Here is a 21,642-nt window from a genome sequence, read left to right on the forward strand (position 1 = left end):
TTTTTTTGTGTAGCCAGTGCAGAAGGACCCCTGAACCGGACACACAGACCCGAGAAGAAGTAGCCGCCCGATGGGCCGAGGGTAACGTGACGTTCTCACGGCGGAAGCCTAACCTTCCTGCACTCCGGTGTCTCCTGATCCTCAGTGGAGAAATGGCCTTATTCAGAAATGTAATGTGTGATCCAAAGAAGGAAGTGAATCTGGCTTGCTGTGAGCCCTGTCTGTGGGGAGAACGGTTCCCCTGCTTCAGGCCTTGGCCAAGCCATGCTCAGTCTGAAAAAGGAACAAATAAATCCATCCTCCTTCATAGTTTTCTTTTTATTTGTAATTAAACACCTAGGGTTTAATGACCTAGGTCAAAAAGTAGGGTTTCAAAGCAGAATTTAATACAGCACAGTGGATTTCTGAAGATAAATCCAATTTTATACTTGCACAAAACAAGTCTTTTTATTTTCTGGAAGGTGGTGCAGGTTCAATATGTAAAACCGAGATTTTTTTTTTTTTTTTTTTTTGGCAGTTATCTAATCCAGGTCATTTGACAGCTCATTGATACAGTATTTCTAGTTTTAAAAAAGTTAAGTGTAATATTGAGAATTCAAGGATTGCACGTCTTGGGGAGTGATGGAAATGTTGGGTATCTTGATTGTGGTGGTGGTTTCACTGGTGTATACACATCTATCAAAATCCATCAAAGTGTACATCTGAAATGTGTCTAGTTTACTGTACAGGAACCAGACCACAATAAAGGTGTTAAAAAATTAAGTGTAATACCCTCTTTATTAAAAATATTAAATAGATACGGTATAAAATTAAGAGACTCACTCTCACTCCATCCAGTTCTCCCACTACCATTCTCACCATATGACCACTTATATTATTTTTAAAGCATTTGATTGTGAAATATAACACATATAGAAACATGCACTTTAAATGTAACCTTAAAAAATTTTATAAAGTGAATACCTAGATAAAGAAATAGAACACTTCCCAGCACCCAGAGGAACCCTCATTTACCTTCCTGATCCTTACCTGACACCCCCTAAACTAAAGGTCACTATACCCCCGCCCCCCACTGAAGATAACTTGCAACCTGCCTCCTCGGGTCATTCTGTCAGTGTTTCTCCTTTTACACCAATCACTTCACTTTCATCCCTATTCTCCATGGTTTATTTTTGCCTATTTTGTCATTTACATAAATGAACTCACATCTCTTTGATGTTATGCATTATGCTCTGTATAACTTTCCTTACTCAACATTATGTTGGAGAGATTCATCCGACTGAGTGTAGCTGTGGTACGTTCGCTTTCACCTCTGTTCTTTTCTATGATTATACTGTAGCTTATTTACTTTTGTTCACAGAAAACATAATACTGACCATTTTAACCATTTTAAGCCTACAGTTCATTACTATTACAAGTTTCTGTTTCATGCGTCTCAAGGTCTTCTATATCCATGTTTCTCTGGAGTGTGATGGTCTCCCCTATCAAAGAAGGTCTCAGCTACTCGAGCGCTACGACACTGAACATTGACGTGCATGTGAACTTCTCATGAGCCTTCGAAAAATGAAAATTCTGATTCAGAAGGCCTGGGCTACGGCCTCTTCTGCACTCCTCACACACTCCCAGCTGGTACCAAAGCCGCAGATACAAGGACACACCTGCAAGCATGGTTGATACGAAACATTCACAGCAACTTAAGACATTCAAAGCAAATCATCAAGTAAAATGATCATAATATTTGTTTATTTCAAATAATCCAGATTTAGGATACTATGCTCAAAACACCTTTCCTTTGGTGGGTGGCTCAGGAAGATGGCAGCCTCATATAAAAATGACTCCATGTATAATTTTCATGAGTGCAAAGGGAATAAAACTCTCGTAGAAATGCAACGTAATGAATGGTGAGCTACGCAGGAGTGAGGTCAAGATCAAAGTCAAGGATGTAGCGATCCAAATCCTTAATTCTACTGACACTTTTCATGCAAGGGCTATGGGTGTGTCATTGAATATGTGATTTCCTTACTGCTCTGGTTCTGGATGCTAAGGTTAAGACTGTTGTTGGAGAGCCTGTCCCCAACAAAATCCATTGACTTTACTTACATCATGTTTTAACCAGTGAAACCAACATGTTCTAGGCAAAAGTTCAAATGGAAAACCAACAGAGTCTAGACTTTATAAATATTATGCAAAATCTCATTTAAGGTCAAAATCCCTCAAAGAGAATGTTCAATAAGAACAAAGCCAAATGAGGAAACTCCCCTTGGATGATATAACAACCAAAGCAGCAAGTTCCCTCTGCTGATAATACTTACCAGGCACTGACCAAGGGCTGTCTATATGGTTGCTCACCTAACCCTCAAAACCCATGGTCCAAGGCAGGTATCTCAAGCAGTGCTCTACACACAGTGAAGAATACAGAGGAAAATCTAATGATTCCTTGTTATTCTCGCCCGTGAACAAGATGGGTGCTCATAAAAAAAAATTCAATGTGATTCAATTAATAGCATTGGAAAGTAAAACAGAAAGCTCGCTCCACCTGGGGATGTTAATCTGATGTAATTCTGCCTTTTAAATCAGCGAGAATTCCTGCAGAAACACATTGTGGAAAGGAAAAAACCCACAAATTTTAAGCATTCTTTATTTTAGCTACTGTTTTTTTTAAGTTTTGCTTTCAAATCATTAAAGATGCTGAGTTTGTCAAGATTTGAAGATACTAATTACTATATATAAAATAGATAAACAACAAGTTTCCACTGCATAGCACAGGCAACTATATTCAATATCTTGCAGCAACCTACAATGAAAAAGAATATGAAAAGGAATACATGTATGTACATGTCTGACTGAAACATTATGCTGTACCCCAGAAATTGGCACAACATTGTAAACTGACTACACTTCAAATAAAATAAATACATACATAAATAAAAAGATGCTGGGGTTTTCAACAATCTTGGTAGGATGTCTTATCTGAATGTTCCCTTTTCCCTTTAGTTTAGTCAATCTCAGAGCAAGAAAAAACAAATCAAGAGGAAAAATAAGAATTTCCCAACAACAAAAAAGTCAAGGAGGTGTGAATCTTCTTTCTGATTCAGCCTGTAAGTGGTGATGACAACAAAAAATTGGGAAAAACATGGGACCCTTGACATGGGCAAGAGCTAAGAGTAAAAAAAATAAAAGACAGCTTGTTCAGTTAAATATCCTTCTTCCAAGCTGAGCTCACACAGGCAGCTCCACTCTTCCAGAAAGCTTCCCCACAGCGACAAGACACCACCTTCAAAGGCCAGAGGAGCAACTTTCTGGGCTTTTGCCAAAAATCCTGCACTGACTTTCAGGTTAATATAAAGAGTGAAAACTCCCTTGCAGGATACATTTTTTAAAAGAGCAAAAACAGTAAAATACAAACTACAACATAAGCAAACAAGGAAGCAATGACGCCTGACTTAGTGCAGCAACTCTGACAGCTCAGAACAGAATTTTCTGGGCGGAGAGTTGCTATGAGTCACTGTTTGACTTCAAACACCAGTCCCACCCCCAAGCCAATGGCTGAGTCCAAACTTACTGAGAATTCTCGTCCATAAAGTCAGAAAGAAACAAGTTGAATAGGTTTCCTTGTGGTTTCTCTTATCTGGGAAATACAGACACGCCCTCCCAGTGAGGAAAACGGGAGAGACTGATTCTCTCTAAAACAGAAGAGGGATCCAAGCTGTGCTTCAGTGTGAATTAAGAAAGTCACTCAAGACTGAGGACGTCCCCCTACAGGAAGGGATGCCTTCCTCCTCCCTAGTACAGGGCGTTCACCAAAATGTCAGGAGGGAAAACAGACCCCAGCATCCCGAGGAAGAATGCTATGTGGCCATCAGACCCCTCTGGTCTGCTTTCTGAAGAGAAACAGAAAGAACTACGAACACTTAGCTCTCAAGCCACAGCCTGTGAAGAGAAAACACTCTGGTCTCAGATAAAGGAAGAAAGTCAAGAAGTCACCAATACTTCATCAGAAAAAAAAACAGAATGTTGGAAAGGGCCATTCAAGCAAGATGGAGGAAAGAGCAAAGCAACTATGCCAAACACCCCAGTTTAGAGGAAAATAAGGAATTTTTAAAGCATCTGGGCATAAAAAAACAAATAACAAAGAAATAGCAGGGGAAGATCAGCTTCCCTTAGACTTCTGCAGGGTGACATCTAGAAACCATGGAGCAGCGGCTACAAATGTGACCCAAGAATATCCAACTGAGGCACAGCATCATTCATGTTTAAAGTGATGGTGGCAAACATGGGGGACCTCATGAAACACATGCGCCTATGAGCCCTTCCGAAAAATATCTTTAGATAGACTTTGACAATGAAACAGAGCCAATGTAGAGACGAAGGTAAACAATTTAGAAATGCAAAGGCATGGTGAATGATGGATGGAAAACACTGAATGCCTTGAAATATTGTGTGACTACTAATCAAACATGGAAATTATGGTTCTAGGACAACGTGAATGTTGTCAGTATGCACAATGTCAACATAACACAAGTAACAAGTATCGAGACGTGGGGACAGGTGGAGAGGGTGAGACACCCTAGGGGGTACATGTCTTCATGCTTCAGAGAGAGGCATTCAATACAAGATCGAAATTTTAAGGCTTCTTGTAAAAATCGTACCCTCAGAATGATCCCATTTTTATAAAACTATATTCAACCGTTCTATCTATATTTATATCTGCATATATGCTTAGAAGTATTTTTGGAATGACATTAACCCAGTGTTAATGATGGTTACTTCTGGGTGTTGGGATTTCAGGTGATTTAAAAAAAAAAAACTTGATTTTTGTGCTATTTTCATTACCTGGCATGCAAGTATACATACACACACACGTGTGTGTAATACAAAAACAACGCCATGGTTTAAAAAAATGACAGAAAACAAATATGAAAAGTTGTGAACCCTGGTTACTTACCATTTAAAGTAAGTTTTTATATCGAAAGTCCCAATTAAGTTCTCCTGTCTTCATTCATCAAATGTATTAATATGTGATCCCCCCCCACCCCGGTATTTCTCTTTCTGTCACTTTCAACAGTGTTTATAGGTAGAGATTATCTTTACATCTTCTATGTTGTTACCTCTGTGAACTACTGTTATCTGAACGTAACAGCTTTGCCCAAGAACATCTTATACAGAAGAGCTGACATCAGAACCCAGATCCGTCTCATGCCAGTGCCCGTGGTACTTACATCATAATCTTTTAGGAACAATTTATTTTCTTACCATTTTTTAAAAAAATTAATCTATGAAGAAAAGTAATACTTTTGAAGTCTGCTGGAAATCAACTCATAAAATAAATGGAAATTGTTACCACCCCTAAAATCCAGTATTTTAAAGGAGTTTTGAAAAATTCATACCATAAGGGAGCAGCTCTGTGCCTGGGTTCAGCCAATGGGGAGCCTGCCTGCTTATGGACGTTCTCAGGCTGCAGGCTTTTGAAACGGAAAAATGGTAGCATTTCACTGATTTACTACCTATGTTACCACCAAATTGGTGAATTATTTTCCACTGTAAAAGTTTAGAAGCAAATTACTGTTGCCAAGTGACATATGTGTAAAATTGAGTCCCCGTCTTAAAACAAGTCAAACGTGCAATCAGAAATGAGTTTAAAAAGTAATTCACTCTTGCCAATTTCAATTTTTGCAACATTCAGATTCAAGTCCATCAGAGCCAAAAATAAGTAGTTGTTGGTTAATATTAATGAAATAATAAGCCAAGTCATAAACGAGACAAATACTATGAAGTGATTAAATTACCTTACCAAATGTCTTTAAACAGAAATTTGGATTATTTGCCAGCCTCCCCTGTTAAAATTTAGTTTACCCAACATTAATGATGGTCATTTCTAAAGGGTCAAATTTGAGGCAACTTTTCTCATCTCTCTGATAATCTTTATTTTCCATTTATTGCTCCTTCTTTAACTGGTTTCAGGAACTGTTGTTACATGTTTATTGTTCCTGCTTAACTCTTATTTCTTCTCCTTTGAGTTTCAAAATTCTATCGCTGAGTGAATAATTCCATTGAAAACAGGGAAGTCACACATGCATGGTATCTTCATCACTAGATGTGTGGCAATCCGAGGAAGTACAAATGCAAACAGTAGTACAACAGAGCTGTGTACTGATTACAATGTTGCCCGTTTCAGCAATTACATTTAATTCCTCAGGGACTTTAAATTTGTCTACTTCTTTAACTAAAAATTGTCACCCCAAATTTGAGACAAGCAAAAGGCATTCAACACCTGGCATCTGACAGAAATGGTATGAGCACATATTCCCAGCTGGTTCATCACTATCAACAAACTCAAACTTTGGAGAAAATAATAGAAAACGATGTGGAAATCAGTTCCGAGTTTATTTTCCCAATTTGGATGTACTCAAGGACAGTCAGGAAAATACACTTCTCCATTAGGAATTACTGTTGTTTCAGATATAATAGCACAGGAGTGAGATAAGCCTTATGAAGACTGGTGTTGAAGAAAAGAAAGGGAAAAAATTCAAATATGGTGGTTACAACGATTCTGCTGTATCGATTGCCTTTACCAGAACCATTATCTTTTGGACCTTCCCAAGATGCTGCTGGACTAACAAAATGTGTCACATTACCTGCATTCACTTTAACAATGCCAATACTACATTGGTCCAGCCTTCATACATCCCAAGGCACAAAAGATGTACTCTTATTCTCCATACGCACAGTAACTACTTCCCAATGCTGAAAACAATCTGTCCCAAGAAATATGTTCTTAGTTGGTGTTTCTTGCCCTCTTTACCCAAACTCAGTTCTTAAAGGGCAAGCACTGGGTGTTTCTCAAATCACTGAGCTCAGTTTCCTTCTCTTCTTTTCTTTCTTTTCGTTTTTTTTTTTTTTTTTTTTTTTTTTGCTCTGAAGACTAACTTGATCAAGGACTTAAAAGAATAAAACTCTAGGTCATTAGGCACCTGAGTGCTATTGTGCGTGATACCAAAAAGAAAGAAAAAGTTTGAAAGGATGAAACCAATGCACGTATCAAAGAGTTCTTAGTCATTATTCCTTAGAAATCCTTCCCTGCCCACCTCCTCCCTCTTTCTTCAGAGTCTATGTAGGTGGAACGGGCTGCCTGATTAATGCAGTCTGATTATATAACTTCACTTCTTCTTTTACAAGATGTTACACCAGGGCGACCTCCTTTTGTCCCTGTTATGTAATTGGGCTGTAGGATGCTTAAGCCCATACACCGACATAAATATTCACTTTATTTCTGTCTTGCTTGATTCCAAGACACTCAAGCTCTAATTTTACACTTTTAAGGACAACTTTATCTTTGAATACAAGACACTCTGCCTTCCCTCTGTTCTCGATTAATCAGACAATTTGTAAGTCAAAACTCTCCTATGCCCCAGGTATTTGATATGCTATACTTCTTAGATAATCTTCTGCATAACTTTCTCTACCTTACATCAAAAGAGAATCTAAAAGTATTAACAATGAAGGAAACAGAGAATAACCATAAATCTAGAGCAATATAAATTGTTTTCCTAACATAAATTTAATTGGATTCTCAGGTTTTAATTAACTTTAGAATATGGACTTTTAACTCTACCAAGGGTGACAATGGAACAGTGGGATTCTGTGATTATACTGGGGACGGAAGCGGCCAAAACTTCATGAAAGCTCAAGGTATAGTATTCAGATTGCCAGAAGTTTCAATCATATAACCTCCTATTGGATGCCTTAAATATTAACATTATAAAATCAACAAAAAATGATGAAGAGATTAGACTAAACCCCAGGAGGGGAAAAAATGGGAGGAAGCCAGAATGTTATTATCCCTGTTTCTTTTTTCTTTTTTTCTAACATTTCTTCTAGGCAAACCAAAGCTTCAAAGGGAAAGATTTCTCCCACTTTCAGTGAAACTTTCTGTAAAGAAAAAATTTTAAACATCAAACAAAACACAATGGTATGGCAAGTTACACCCAGCCCTGGTTGAAGAACGTTCAGTATTTTCACCCTGAGTTTAGGCACAACAATGCATTCTACTGTGTGGCGTGGGGGCTGGTGTCTGCTGTGGATAATTTCTTCCATATTTGCGTAGGTTTGTTTTGCTGTATCAGCAGAAGGGGTACAAGATGGACGGGGGCCAATTACATAACAGCAGCTCTACAATTTTTAAACGCTGTTATATGACTGAGGCACTTAAGCCAAAGACAGATGACTTACTGCAAACGCTACTGACAGAAATAAACAAGGATCTTCTACCAGTTTTCACCTTCAACAAGTGGAAGAACCAAAGCTGGATTTTAATCACAGATATCAAGATTAGCACACATCTGAGGGCAAGTTCAAGGAAAAAGAATTTCAAAATCTTAATCATTCTCATCACTAGGTTTCCTTTGCAAAATTCCATCCTCTTTTGTTTCTTTCCCCCGGATTAATCAATCTGTTGCTTGATCAGTCATCAATCTGTCTATCTAAACACATCTGTCTCCCTCATTAAATGAAGATGCGGTAATACATGTGAACATCTGTATGCAAAGTTCTCCAAACAATGTCCGGTATCAACAGTCTTGGAGGTTCTCATGCCCGTTTATCCACACCCATCATTACTTTGTAATCAGTGTCCACCTTCATTGGAATCGAAGACGGCTAACATTTTTCCTTCCCCTTGAACTTTTCAAATTCCTGAAGGAAACATTTTTGAAAACAAAAAAAAATTTTAAAGAGGAAATACAGAGTGTATTTCAGCAAGTAAAAAGGAGGAAAAAGAAAAATGAAGTGAATAAAGTCAATTCAATGTGATTAGAAGACTGATTATTGGAGAGGATTTGTTTGCACACATTGGTCTTCTAGCATAAGTGTGTGAAGTGGGTTCACAGGGTTTTGCAAAATCCCCATCAGTGTTTGATTTTCATTAAGAAGAAATGGTTGTTTTGTTAGATTAATTAATCACCCTGGCTACTACCCTAAAGAGTATTATTTTACCAACTTGACCCAACATTGACTCAAAAATCCATGTAAATTTTACTCCTGATGTGGCACCAAGAAAACAGTCATTTTCAACTTGAATCTACAATCTGTCAATCTTAATACCTGAGAATGATTACAGCTCAGTAGAATTAAATAAAATTAGGTGACTTTTTCTTTTTAAGAAAAGTATCTACATTTCACACAAGAAAGAGTGTTTAAATCATTATTTATTCCTCAAAGCTTACTAATTTTCAAAGCATATTTCGCCATATGCTTGAAGTAACATTTAGAAGAGGAAGTCAAAATATAATGTTAAAATGAAGTGAGCATTCCTTTATCTTACTGAGCTGATGTGATGAAAGCCAAAAATCTGTCTTCATATCCCCTGGATACAGATACGAAACTTATGTTTCAATTTCAACTAAATGATAGAAATAGTAAGTGACAAAATCAGTTTTTGAAAAAAAAATAGTAAGCAACAATAATCCATGTTTGAAAAAAATAGTAAGCAGAAAATCAGCTTTCTTTATTACTCCATTACTGTATTTTACTGGTACTCTGGACAAATAAAAAACATCTCTGTCACATTACCACATTTAACAATTCTCAACATAACCTCTCACAACAGGAACATTATTTCTATTTTGCGTTTGAAGATACTGAGACGCGAGTTAAATGATCTACCTATGTTCTCAGGAGTCAGAGTCAAGTCTAAATAAGCATTTCTACACTCTCTTCTGCGGCTGTGTGGTTGCTGTGAAAATATAACTAGGCTAGCCTGAGAAAAAGCCAGAGCTAGCCTGCTGGAAGATGAAGTTCCCTGTGAAGCAGAGTCTAATCCTCTCAGATTAGGCTCAGCCACATGAGCTCCTAGCCAAGTTCAAAGACACCTAGCCAACCCAGCTGTCTGCAGAGGCTTGAATGAGTCCTGCTGAGACACACTCAGATCAGTGGGACCACCAGAGCCAGACTGTGAGAAGCAATAAATGATTGTCATTTTAAGACGTGAGTTTTGGGGTGGATTGTTATGCAGCATTATTGTGGCAAAAGTCAACTGATACACTATTCAAAGTTGCCAACACACAAAGCCTTGACATTGTGATTGGCTGATCAAGGAGAATCTGGAGGTTCAGCAAAATGTTCACCCAGCATTTGACCAAGTAAGGGACCTAAAAAGTTAAGCCATCTTACTTAGATTCTATATAAATATCCAGGTTAATATGGTTATTTATACAACAAAAAAGTAATTCTCCACCCTAATCCAATGACTATTTCTACCACAACACTTGAATGATTTCCTGATAGAGATTGTGGAAAAAATAAAAAAAATAAAACAATGGTTCAAAAATCACTAAAAACTGTTCTTTCTGTCTTGGCAAATATTCTTGCTGTTAAGTCACTGTGGCAGTGAAAAGATTATGATTCTGTTAGTAATATTGTGATGACCTAGTAAACATGATTGAAAATGGATACATGTGTTCATGCTCCACAGTTTTCTATTTTAGAAATTACTGAAGTGCATACAGTGCAGAACCAAAAACGGTTAAATACAGGATAATATTAAGAGATTAAGATGTAAACTTGGGATATTATCTAGCTACCACAATGGTAGGTGCTCCAAAAACATTTTTGAAAGGATAAATTAAAGGATGAAAATGGTTTTAGTTACGGAAGTGCTGGCTTCTACATTCCATCAAAGCTCCCTTCCCCTAAAAATGTGCAATGACCTCAACTGACAAATTATCAGTGATGTCATTATTTGGATATTAAATAGCTCTCCCACCCTTTGGCACATCTTAAATGGCACTCTGTCATTCCCTTGTAAAGTGAAAATGTTTTCAATCAGACATGTCCAACAATAATAACTTCCCTAGTGCTACCATGGGCCAGATTCAGGACCACATATTTTATATGCATTTACTCATTTAATTCTCAAAACTGCCCTACAGGATACATACTGCTCTTCTTGTTTTATGGATGAGAGAATTGTGTGTCTCCAAAAATCACACAGCTAATGACTGGTGTAATTGGTGGAACCAGGATTGAACTCAAGTATGCCTGCCACCAAAGTCTATGTTCTTAAACACTAAGAATTATGTACATTGTTGGACAAATGACAAACTATTCTTGACATGCCCAGGTCCTGGACTTATGAGAAATTCCTTCTTTAAGAGCTGGAGAATCTAGGTCTGGCTTTCAAGACTTCCTTGTTAATCACTTCCCATAATACATCTCCCCAACCATACATGTTGGTGACTCACACAGACTTGCTAAATTTCCCAAGGGAAATAGGAAGAAAGTACCAAAAATCTTTGGCATGAAACTTCATATCTGGCCCTTGCTAAGGTGAAAACACTCTTTGATGGCAACAAATATCCACCTTCTATATCACATTAATGAAGACTCCTAACCATGCGTGAGAGTGAAATATACATATAATACACATTATGTATTTGTATATATAAATCAAGAATTGAATTCTTAACTTTTGTGTTGCATAGTGTAGGCACCCAAATTTCTACTGAATTGAATTGGGTCAACTGACATCATATTTGAGGGAATAACCTCAGGACTTGAAACCAGAGATTATTTAATGTCACAGGTTGAAATAATAGATCAGCCGAAAATTCTGTTGATGATATGATGCTCAGCATATACCTTACTAATGAAATAACTGTGATTTCTCAATTAACCACTCCAAAGTTTAGTCTAAGCTAATAATTAACGGTTATTGAATATTTACTATGTGTCAGACAAAATTTTTAGGTGCTGTAGACATTAACTAATTCATCTCCATTTAACAGATAAGAGAATTGAGTCTTAGGAAAATTAAATAACTTGATCAATAGTCAGTTTACCATGCTGACCCTCTTACCTCTATGGTGCATCAGGACTAGAAATTTAGGGGAACATAAGAGATTCAAAATAGGAAACTGTATCAGCCTAGGTATCTAAAAGTGTCGGTCACACTGAGGGTTTCCCAGTGACTGAAGGCGATTCTAAATTTGATTCTTTTCTTCCCAGTCCTACGCTCTAAGCTATGTCTTCCTGTTTCTGTCCCCCTGTTGGGGTTTCCATAAAACAAGGACTTCATCATTATACATTCCACACTCTTCCTTCCCTCCAGGTATCTGGGTATTTCTTGTGCTAAGAAGGGAAGGAAAAAGATCCAGTTGTTATCCAACTAAGAGCACCCTATCAGTGACTGTAGTTAATAACACAGCATCATATAAAGTTGCTCAGTAGATCTTAAGCATCTTATCACACCCACAGAGCGTTAATGATGGGAGGTGATGGATGCGGTAATAATCTTGATTTTGGTAATCATTCCACACTGTATATGTAAATCAAATCATCACGTTATACACATTAATATATATAACTGTATTTATCAATTATTCTTCAATAAATGTGAAAAAAAATTTCCCCATCAGTGGGGCTGTCAGGATGGTCAATGCATAGAGATCGATGTGTTTGATAGAATATATCTCACTGAGAATTAATCTCAATACTGATTAGAATATAGATGCCTTCAGCTTAAGACGGAGAGCAAGTTTTCTGCCTTCATTTGTTAGGGTCCAGCAATTTATTATATTTTCACCCTTCCAATTATTCTAGGTAGGCAAGACTCATGAAATACAACCATCAGGCACTTTGCACCGCTATCTCCTTAAATGGATCAGGTGAGCTATTTCCTGGCTCCTAGATGAAAACTTAAGCAGATTCCAAGATTGTCTTGGTTACACTTGGTCCCTCAGTCAGTATCTTGGATCATGTCAAAAGTCATGTTGGTTTCAAGTCAAGGCCTCTCTTCTTAAGGCACAAGGCCAACAACAAAGCTGGAACCTTAGTAGAAGGAAAGGGCTGTGACTGACTCATGCCCTCTTTCCCTAAACAGCTTGGTTAGACATCTTCTTACCCTGCTATCGTGGTTTCTGACACGTCGAGAAACTTAGCGAAGAGGTGTGGGGAGGCAGGAAAGTTCTTACCTAACTGCTGTGGCACCAAGCTGAAATCTCCCTCTGTAAGCTTGGCAAGTGTTTAAAATGCATTATCTATGTCCCCGTCTCTCTCTCATTCTCACTCTTTCTCTCATGCTTTCGTGGATTCTTCAGAGACCCCTATATTACATTAGGTTTCCTAGATGTCGAACCTGAGACAGAGATTCTTGCTGGGGGGGGGGGGCTCTCAGAAGTAACCTCTAAGGGACTGAGAGAAGCAAGAAGGGACTGGGTAAGGAGCTTGGCAAAGGTGATGCTTCCGCTGAAGTTTAGTATCAGCCTGACCCCATGGAGAGCTCCAAGCATGGAGCTCTGAACACCTTAAGACAAGGAGGTTGAGTTTTTCACTTATATTTTTCAATCAGTGGCCACAGGCAGCCTCCAGATTGGTGGGAGGCATAAACTACAAGGCATCTCTGGGCAAGGAGGCTCCTGTCAGCCAAAGGCAGTCCTCCAGAGCATGAGGGCAGCTGTGAGCTGCTGACAGCTGGTACCCAGCCATTTGGGATGAATATATCTCCTCAGGTAAAGACGTGCACAGAGCACCAACAGCATGTGCTCACCCCAATCCCATGACTATAGTCCTTTTGCCTGTGGCTCTTTTGATGGGAATGGTACATTTTCCTGTATCTCATTTTTTATTCCCTCCTTGGTACTAAGCTTAGAGAATCCTGTTTCCCTCTGCTAGGCTCTGTTTCCGGCTCCTGTAGCCCCGTAGAAAAGATACAAGGAGACTTCAGGCTGGCTACAGGCTATCCTGAAAATAGCCCGACTGGACATTGTCTCTCTACACTAGGGGTGTATGACGGCAATCAGAGAGCACTAACAGGTCTCCCCGTATCTTCCATCAAGCTCTAGCGTCCACTTTCTCAGCCTCTCCAAGCCTCTCAGCTGCAAATGGTGATCTTCATGAAGAAATGGAGAAAACACCATCTTCACATCTCAGCCAAAACTGGCACAAGAAGAGTCCTACTTAAAATCCCGATGGATTAATTTAGTGTATTTTCCATCCAACATACAGGATGGGGCACCTGGAAGTTACATGATTAAGTGGTAAGCCCCCTAATTACCAGATTCAACTTCCAGAAGAATCAATGGGATGATTTTTGTTGGAAACCAGGTATTATTTTATGCTCTATGAGACACCAAAGTATGTCAAACAGTTTACGAGAGAAAAATTTAAGATTTGGAAGATGTATTAACATAATTGTGATCATTTGAAAAAAGACTGGAAAAATCTTTGGTTAAGGCGACAATGGAGCAGTGGTGATTACTGGGAATATAGTCTGAGAACTACTGATGCACTCGATTACACCAGCTGACAGCGAATACTTGTTCTCAGTTACACCTGTGGACTAAGACGTCCCTGCCCCACCCCCCCACCCCCAACACACACACAGCACTTCTTTCCCCTTCTTACTGGACCTTTTCCAAAATGAGTAAAAACATAATTAAGTGACGATACTTGTTATTAACAAAAACTAGAAATGAATGTCGCTCAGCGGGAGGTGGATAAATGAACCATGTTGTATCCGTACACTGTAATACTGCTCAGGAATAAGAGGAGTGAATTACTGACAACAGCAATGACACAGACGAATCTCAAATGCATTATGCTACACCAAAGGGCCAGGCATCAAAGGCTATACACACTGTACGATTCCATTCATGTGACATTTTGGAAAAAGCAAAATTATAGGAAAAGGAAACAAATCCATTTTTTCATGGACTAGGGGAAGGGGCTGATTACAAAAGGGTACATGGGAATTTAGGGGGAGATAGCACTGTGCAATATATTGATTCGGGTGACAGTTACGAAACTGTATACATTTTGTTGATCTTACAGAATTATAGATTTACAGAGGTAAATTTTACTCTATGCAAATTATACCTCAATTAAAACAAATAATGCATGCCTTAGCAATAAACCTATTGTCACATAAAGCCAAAAGTAACAATAATTAAAATTAAAACATAGTTAATAGATGTATTGATAACTTTAAAAACCTCTGCCCATTTTTCATTTGCAAGCATCAGAATCTTGAATTCTAAGAGAAATTGCAAAATATTGTCTCCTCTAAAAATTAATTTTAATCTATGATAGATTCCTCTTCATAATTAATTAATCCTAACCCACTGCATATCACATTGTTAGAGTATTTGCTGAAAACACACTTAAAGTAGCCCTCCAAAAAAAATCAATCCCATCTAAATATCTACATATTTCAACAGGTCCCACCGGTTCTTTGCAAGGAAGTCCCACAGACGCTACATGTGCTGGACCTCTTCTAACGACCCAGAAGCAGACGAAAGCCAAAGCGAGCCCACCTCGCCCTGATCTCATCATAGGACTGTGGCTGTGGGAGGTCCCGGTCCACATTCTGGGGACACAGGGCGTGGCACTTGGCCGGAAAAGGCTGAACCCAAGACCCATTTCTTCAACAAGGGAATGAAATTCATATACCACGACTTTTCCTACCACAGAGCTCACCACTCTCAAGACAAATGTAAACCCATGGCAGGGAAAGGGATGGAACCAAATCAAGAATAGCAAGTCAGTAGTAAAGATTTTACGGCGTTGACACAGCCTGTTCTCCAGACAAGCCACCACAACCAATCAATGTTCTTCATGGGGTCCAGGGATCTATGAAGAGAATTATAATCACTTCCTTTTCTTTTCTTTGTGGCAGAGGTCAGTCAATATTAAGGTTAGCACAGAGCAGTCATTTTCAGTGGACAAGTGGAAACCAACAAATGAAGATTAAAATCCTTAAATACTGCAAGAGTGAAGAACATGCCACTCATCTACGGCTTAATACACTCTATGTAAAAAGCATGCCTCACACAATGTTGGGAAATGTATATATAATAATTTAATACATTTAATAATATAATACTTAATAATATAATTATGGAAATTTCTGAGAACTCTAGAGGCTGAGTGTAAATTTCAGAAAATCCAGCTAATTCAATACACTTTAGTTAAAAGCTCAAAAGCATGCACTGTGGTTCAGGGGACTGTATATGTAAAGAATTTTTTTTTTAAAGAAACAAGTCTCACATACATTTTGAATGACCTTCAAGCTGGACATCCCCTTTACAGGTGTTATCTCTGCCTCCCAGGCCCCTGACACAGGCCCAGAACGGGTGAGGTCAAACAAGTCTGGAATGAATCAGTGAAACTGCATGAAGATCGAAATAAAAAGGAACTGTAAGTATTGAGAGTGAGAGTTAACACTTATTGGATGTTTATCAGGTATGTTCACTTTCCTGGGCTTTATTAAGTCCTTCCAAAAACTTATGAAATAGGTACCATTATTATCCCCATCCTACTGGGAGGTGTAAAAAGATAAAGTAACATGGGGCACACAGGTAATACGATGGAGTTCAAATTAAAATCCAAGCAGCCTGTCTTTGGAGTTATTCATCCTCTATTTCATAATATTAACTTGCAATTATATTAGCCGACAACACTCACAGGCAAGGTAGGTATACACAAATGCCGTATTTTGCTCAAGCTTTGCTTATAACATTGTTACTACATGAATAAATACTTAGCACTATCCTTTCTAATTTTCTCTCTAGTTTTCTCTAATTTTCTTTCTAATTTGTTCAAAATGAAACAAATGGTTATGTAAAAATCACTCGAGTACCGAGTTATTTCTAGACTTAGTTGATGAAACGATTCTCAGCAGATTATGTTCATTTTATCTGCAAGTTTTAAATGGCATGTTAGCCCTTCTGGCCCAAGTTTTGGGCTAAATATAGCAATTACGTTCTACAGGTGAAGGTCACTTTGGGGAACGTGTCATCTAAAAACTAGGACTTTGAGAGACATCCATGGAAAGAGAGTACATGTAAAAGGATTTCTTTACATTTTAGTTTCAATATACAAAATCTGGTTTGAGTTACAACTCTGTCTACCCACACACCCTTTTAGGACGGCATTTATTCAGTAAGGCATGTTTCATAGTGTTCTCAGAGCAAACAAAATCCTTCTGTTCACAATATTAGACTTTTAAAAGCATACTATTCATTACAATCAAATTGAGAGAAAAACTGACCAGTTTAAGTAAATGTTATTAATGCATGGGATAGATTAATTTCCACATCTATCTTCCTTTTACTAGACATTCATACAGAAGCAGAAAAGAAGGTCTTTACAGACATTTTTCTGAAGAATTCCTTTATATGCTCCAAAGAACAGGTTAGGGAGGAAAAAACAACTGTCAGGTTAATTGCACTGATGGTCCCAATTAATGATGTACTTGTATCTCTGCACTTTGTCCGTGATGACTTTTTCCATTTCTCTTATCAAGAGGTAGAGTCTATTTGCCCTCTGCTTAGGTCTGGCTGACCTCTGACTTGCTTTTGCCAACAGAAGGCAGCTAAAGTAACATCATTCCAGTTCCAATTTAGGCTTCAACATGCCTTCTATTCTCTCTCACTCTCTCACCCTCTCTCTCTTTCTCTCACGTGATCTCTCTCTCTCAGAGCACTCTCTCTGCCCCCTTCACAGACTACTCTCTTGAGGATTAGAGATGGTTGGGGTAGGGAAGAGATGATGTACCCCAGCCAACCGTCAACCAATCCTTAGAACTGACTTAGCAGGCTCCTGGCTGGCCGTACACACAAGAGAGCCAACCGAGACCAGAACAACCCAGGAGAGCCCAGCTTAAATCACTAACCCACAGAATTGGCACTACATAAATGGCTGCTGTTTAAATCACTACATTTTGGGATGGTTTGTTACATAGCAATAGCTAAATGATACAGAAAAATATATGTAAAGATAATTTGAATAATATTTTAAAATTTGTGTCAGCCTCTTAGATATCAACTATTTATGAAATATGTATATATCACAGAAGAAACTAAACTGTCATTTAACATATACTTTCATTACATAATTTTAATTTATTTTGCTTGATGTATTTTTCTATATATTCTTAATTCTCAATAAAAATGTTGAATTGAACTGGATACCCAGTTATCTTTAATAACTTAAAGCTGTATGAGAAAAATATTAATAAAAAACCTTTTGGCTCTGCCTAGATTCAGGAATAATAAGCTTACAAATATAAAGTCATTAACATTTTTTATCACAATTTAAATTTAATATAATAATTGCTAAGTCTAAAGACAACTATAATGTTCTTAAAATTGTTAAATAAGAATTAGGGCAATGGCATTCATTGTTACTGGATTTGTCTGGTTTTATTTTTGAACAGTGATTTGCAGTAAGAACATCTTACATTTCCATCCAGTGTCTCTGTAAATGACTGTGTGTGTTCTCAAAACAATATGTATCCTTACTATCTCTAATATTTTCTTTCGTAATCTTTTATATTCTAACTTATTGTTCTTTTTTTTTTTTTTTTTTAATGCTGGTCTCTAACCAATAAACTGATTTCACAACCTACTCATGGGTCAAGACCTCCAGTTTGAAAAACACTGGCTTAGGAGTTAGTTTCCATCTGCTATGAATCACAGCCATTGGAAAATGTTTTCATGATAAAGTACTTGCCTTAGGGTTGAGCTGTTCCTTGCTCACAGTTAAGACTCCTTCTCCATTCCGAGCAGGCCACAGGTAGTTTTTCTAATATAGTAATGACAACGATTAACAGCTGCCTAATGACTTTGAGATTACAAAGCATTTTTCATTTATATTACCTAAACCTCCACTGGGTTAATTGGCAAAGGAAACACAATATTGTGCCATTAAGTTTAATTCTAGGTAGATCTCTAATTTTATTATTCAAGATAAAGTGAACCTTCAGCAGGTAAGATACATCACACCATTTCCCCATGTCCTGGGAATTTAGTTAATTTTGCAAGTGTGATATGCAGGGATTTTCTGGAAAAGGTACACATTATTTAAACCAAAAAACTTCTTCTCATAGCCACATAAAATAAGTCAACCATACTAGATTGCAGTTTTCAAGCTGTTTAAAATTTACCACTTTAAACCACGATCAAAAGAAGTTACAAAGCCAAAGATCCATAGTCAGAAAGCAATTCCATATGCCTGCATAGAAGTGGCAACTATTTTTTATAAGTATCCCTCAGAAAAAAAGGGGGGGGTGATTTATAGTCAAAGCCTAAAAAAGTCACTAATGTTACTATGTTTTTCTTACTTTATTTTGAACAACAGGACAGTATTTGGGGACAGCAGCTTAGCCTGAAATTACCTCAATTCATCCTAGTTTGGATACCATCAGTGGTTTATATAAACAGAATTAGTATAACAGAAAGCAAGATTATCACTCCCAGGTGGGCATAACCTCACAACCGCAAAGGCTGTATACAAAGGAACCTTCTCAGGATCACTTTAAAAATAAATACAATAAATGGTTTCACAGATCACCTCTAACATATGCAGGAATAATTAAAAAAAAAATCTTAATTTTTTGCAAATAATATTTATGGCTTGGGCTAAAATTTCCAGTGGTTGCATCATATAGGGCTTCTAAAATTGCAACATTACAAACAATGTAAGTAGAAGGGGACAAATTTATTCTAGGAAACTCTATTAGATGACTCCAAAAAATGCGCTAGAGGTAACAAGACCATGTGCCCAGAAGTCATGTTAAGATTGGGAGGTGGGGGGAGCAAGGAGGGGTCTAAGAAATAAGTCGAATAAAAGCCTTGTTCATAAAAACATATTGCTTAATATAATACTGATTTAAATATATATGTAACAGTCACTGTTATCCATCAATTCCAATAGGGTACCTTCTTCTTGGTGGATAAAATCCCAATTTCATTTAGATCAGCAAGGCATTCAGCCCTAGGCAATGAATCGTGATTCATCTAAACCAGTGGTGCTCTAGAGTTAAGACTCGTTCTCCATCCTGAGCAGGCCACAGGTGGTTTTTCCAATATAGTAATGACAACGATTAACAACTGTCTAATTATTTTGAGATTACAAAGCACTTTTCATTTATATTAACCTTATTACCTCGTATATTTATAAACCAAATACAGTGACCTGGGGATAAATTTAGCCATTTGGTATTGGTACATGGGTAGATCAACGGATCAGAAGAGGGTCCGTGAACAGACCCACACATGTGAAGTCACTCAAAAGGGACTGTCCCAGATAAACCTGAACACGTGGTCACCTACACACAAGCAAGGCAAAACAAAACTGTAATGTCACCGTAGGTACCGTTTTACCTCATGTCTATTGAGTTGATGCTGATTTTAGCCTTCAGAAGAAGACATGGTGTAGATGGAGGTCGTTCCCGCGAAGCACTTCAACAAATAATCACTGGACTGGCCAGTGAAATCCTACACTCAGTGCTCTGCACTGCAGAGGTAAATGAGGGATGGTGGGAGGGTTAATCAAGTGAGAATTCGATTTGCCTTGGTGTGCTAATGAGGTGCTATTAAAAGCAATCTTAGGAATAGTGTGGTCCAGCTGTACTGTTTATGCATGAACCAGCTATTTAACAAAACTGAAATTTCTTCAAAATGAAGCTCACATTTACTCCAAAGCTACATGAGATCAGTGGATCAGAATTCGCCATTACCAATTTTTAGAACCTGCATCTCATCCTCTTTTCTTTCATCCCAACACTCTACAGGCATAACAGGAAGGAGGTACCATGAAAGGATTTTTGGTGTTAGTGACCCTGCTCAGCTCCAACACAAGATTCGCCTGTGTCGAATTAGACATAGTTTTTCCAAGTGAAGTCAGCAGTTTCATGCCATTTGAGAGAGACCTGGGTATTGTTTATTACAGGCCGGAAGAGCTATGTTCCCAAAGGACATGGGACCAGCAGGTGCCTGATTCCAAGCAGTGCCCCTTGGAAGTCAAGCTTGGCCAAGGGCAGCATCTCAATTCTAATTTAGGCAGCTTTATCTGGGGGCCCCCAAGTTCCCCTCAGGGTTTCTTTCTTTCCTTTCCAGTCTACGGTGGACGTACCACTCTAACCTCACTCTCTCAGCATCCATATTTTCTTACTACTTTCCTCTTTAGTCTTGAATATCAATCCTTGATTGAGCCCTCAAGCAACATCATCCAGAGCTTCCTGCCTTTTCAAGGAGCTTGCTAAGGGTATTGTCAGTATCGACTCAACACTGAGAGAACACTCATACCAACATCCCCAAGTCTAGGACAACACACCTCTCCTTCATGGCCATCCTCAATTCCAGTCATCTCTACTGCACCAAACGAATGAGCTCAAACTTTACCATCATAAAATCTGTTCCAACTCTGAAGGTTTTGAGGGCAAGAAGATCTGGGTTTGAGCATCACTTACAAGTATGTCATTTCTTCTATTGGAAAATTCTCTTCCCTGTTGTCTTAACCACCAGATGCCTCCTAGAAGGACATACACCCTTCTAATACCTGGCAGGCAGGAAAGACATGAACTCCTTTGAAAGACATATTACAGCTCTTTAGGATCTGACCTCCACGCACCTGTGCCTCTCGGGGGCAGCTGCTCTTTGATTTATGCTTCATTCTCCAATGATGCAGAGTCCCTGGAAGATTCCAGGGACTCTGGCAGGCTTTTGTGCTTTTGCCCGGGTCGTGTCCCCTGCCTTAAATGCCTCTCTGCACCCTTATCCACCTGGCAAGCTCCTCTCCGTGTACCATACCAGCTCCAAGGCTACCCTCCTACTCTCCCTGGCAGATATAAAACCTTCCTCCCTCAGG

At 38.3% G+C, this 21,642-nt stretch overlaps 1 protein-coding gene across 8 annotated transcripts in view; it reads right to left on the minus strand.

Annotated features, from left to right (window-relative positions):
• PLCB1 (phospholipase C beta 1) overlaps positions 1–21,642 on the minus strand; it is a 648,190-nt gene that overhangs the window by 518,034 nt on the left and 108,514 nt on the right. Inside the window, exon 1 of one of the 8 annotated variants that reach the window (XM_032461849.1) lies at positions 3,563–3,584. The exons of the other annotated variants lie outside the window; for them this stretch is intronic. The gene's annotated coding sequence lies outside the window, so the exon portion shown is untranslated. Of the gene's footprint in view, positions 1–3,562; positions 3,585–21,642 lie in introns of those variants that run through there. 8 annotated transcript variants of the gene reach the window in all.

The sequence above is a fragment of the Camelus ferus genome, chromosome 19, assembly GCF_009834535.1.
Source record: "Camelus ferus isolate YT-003-E chromosome 19, BCGSAC_Cfer_1.0, whole genome shotgun sequence".
Classification (NCBI taxonomy): domain Eukaryota; kingdom Metazoa; phylum Chordata; class Mammalia; order Artiodactyla; family Camelidae; genus Camelus; species Camelus ferus.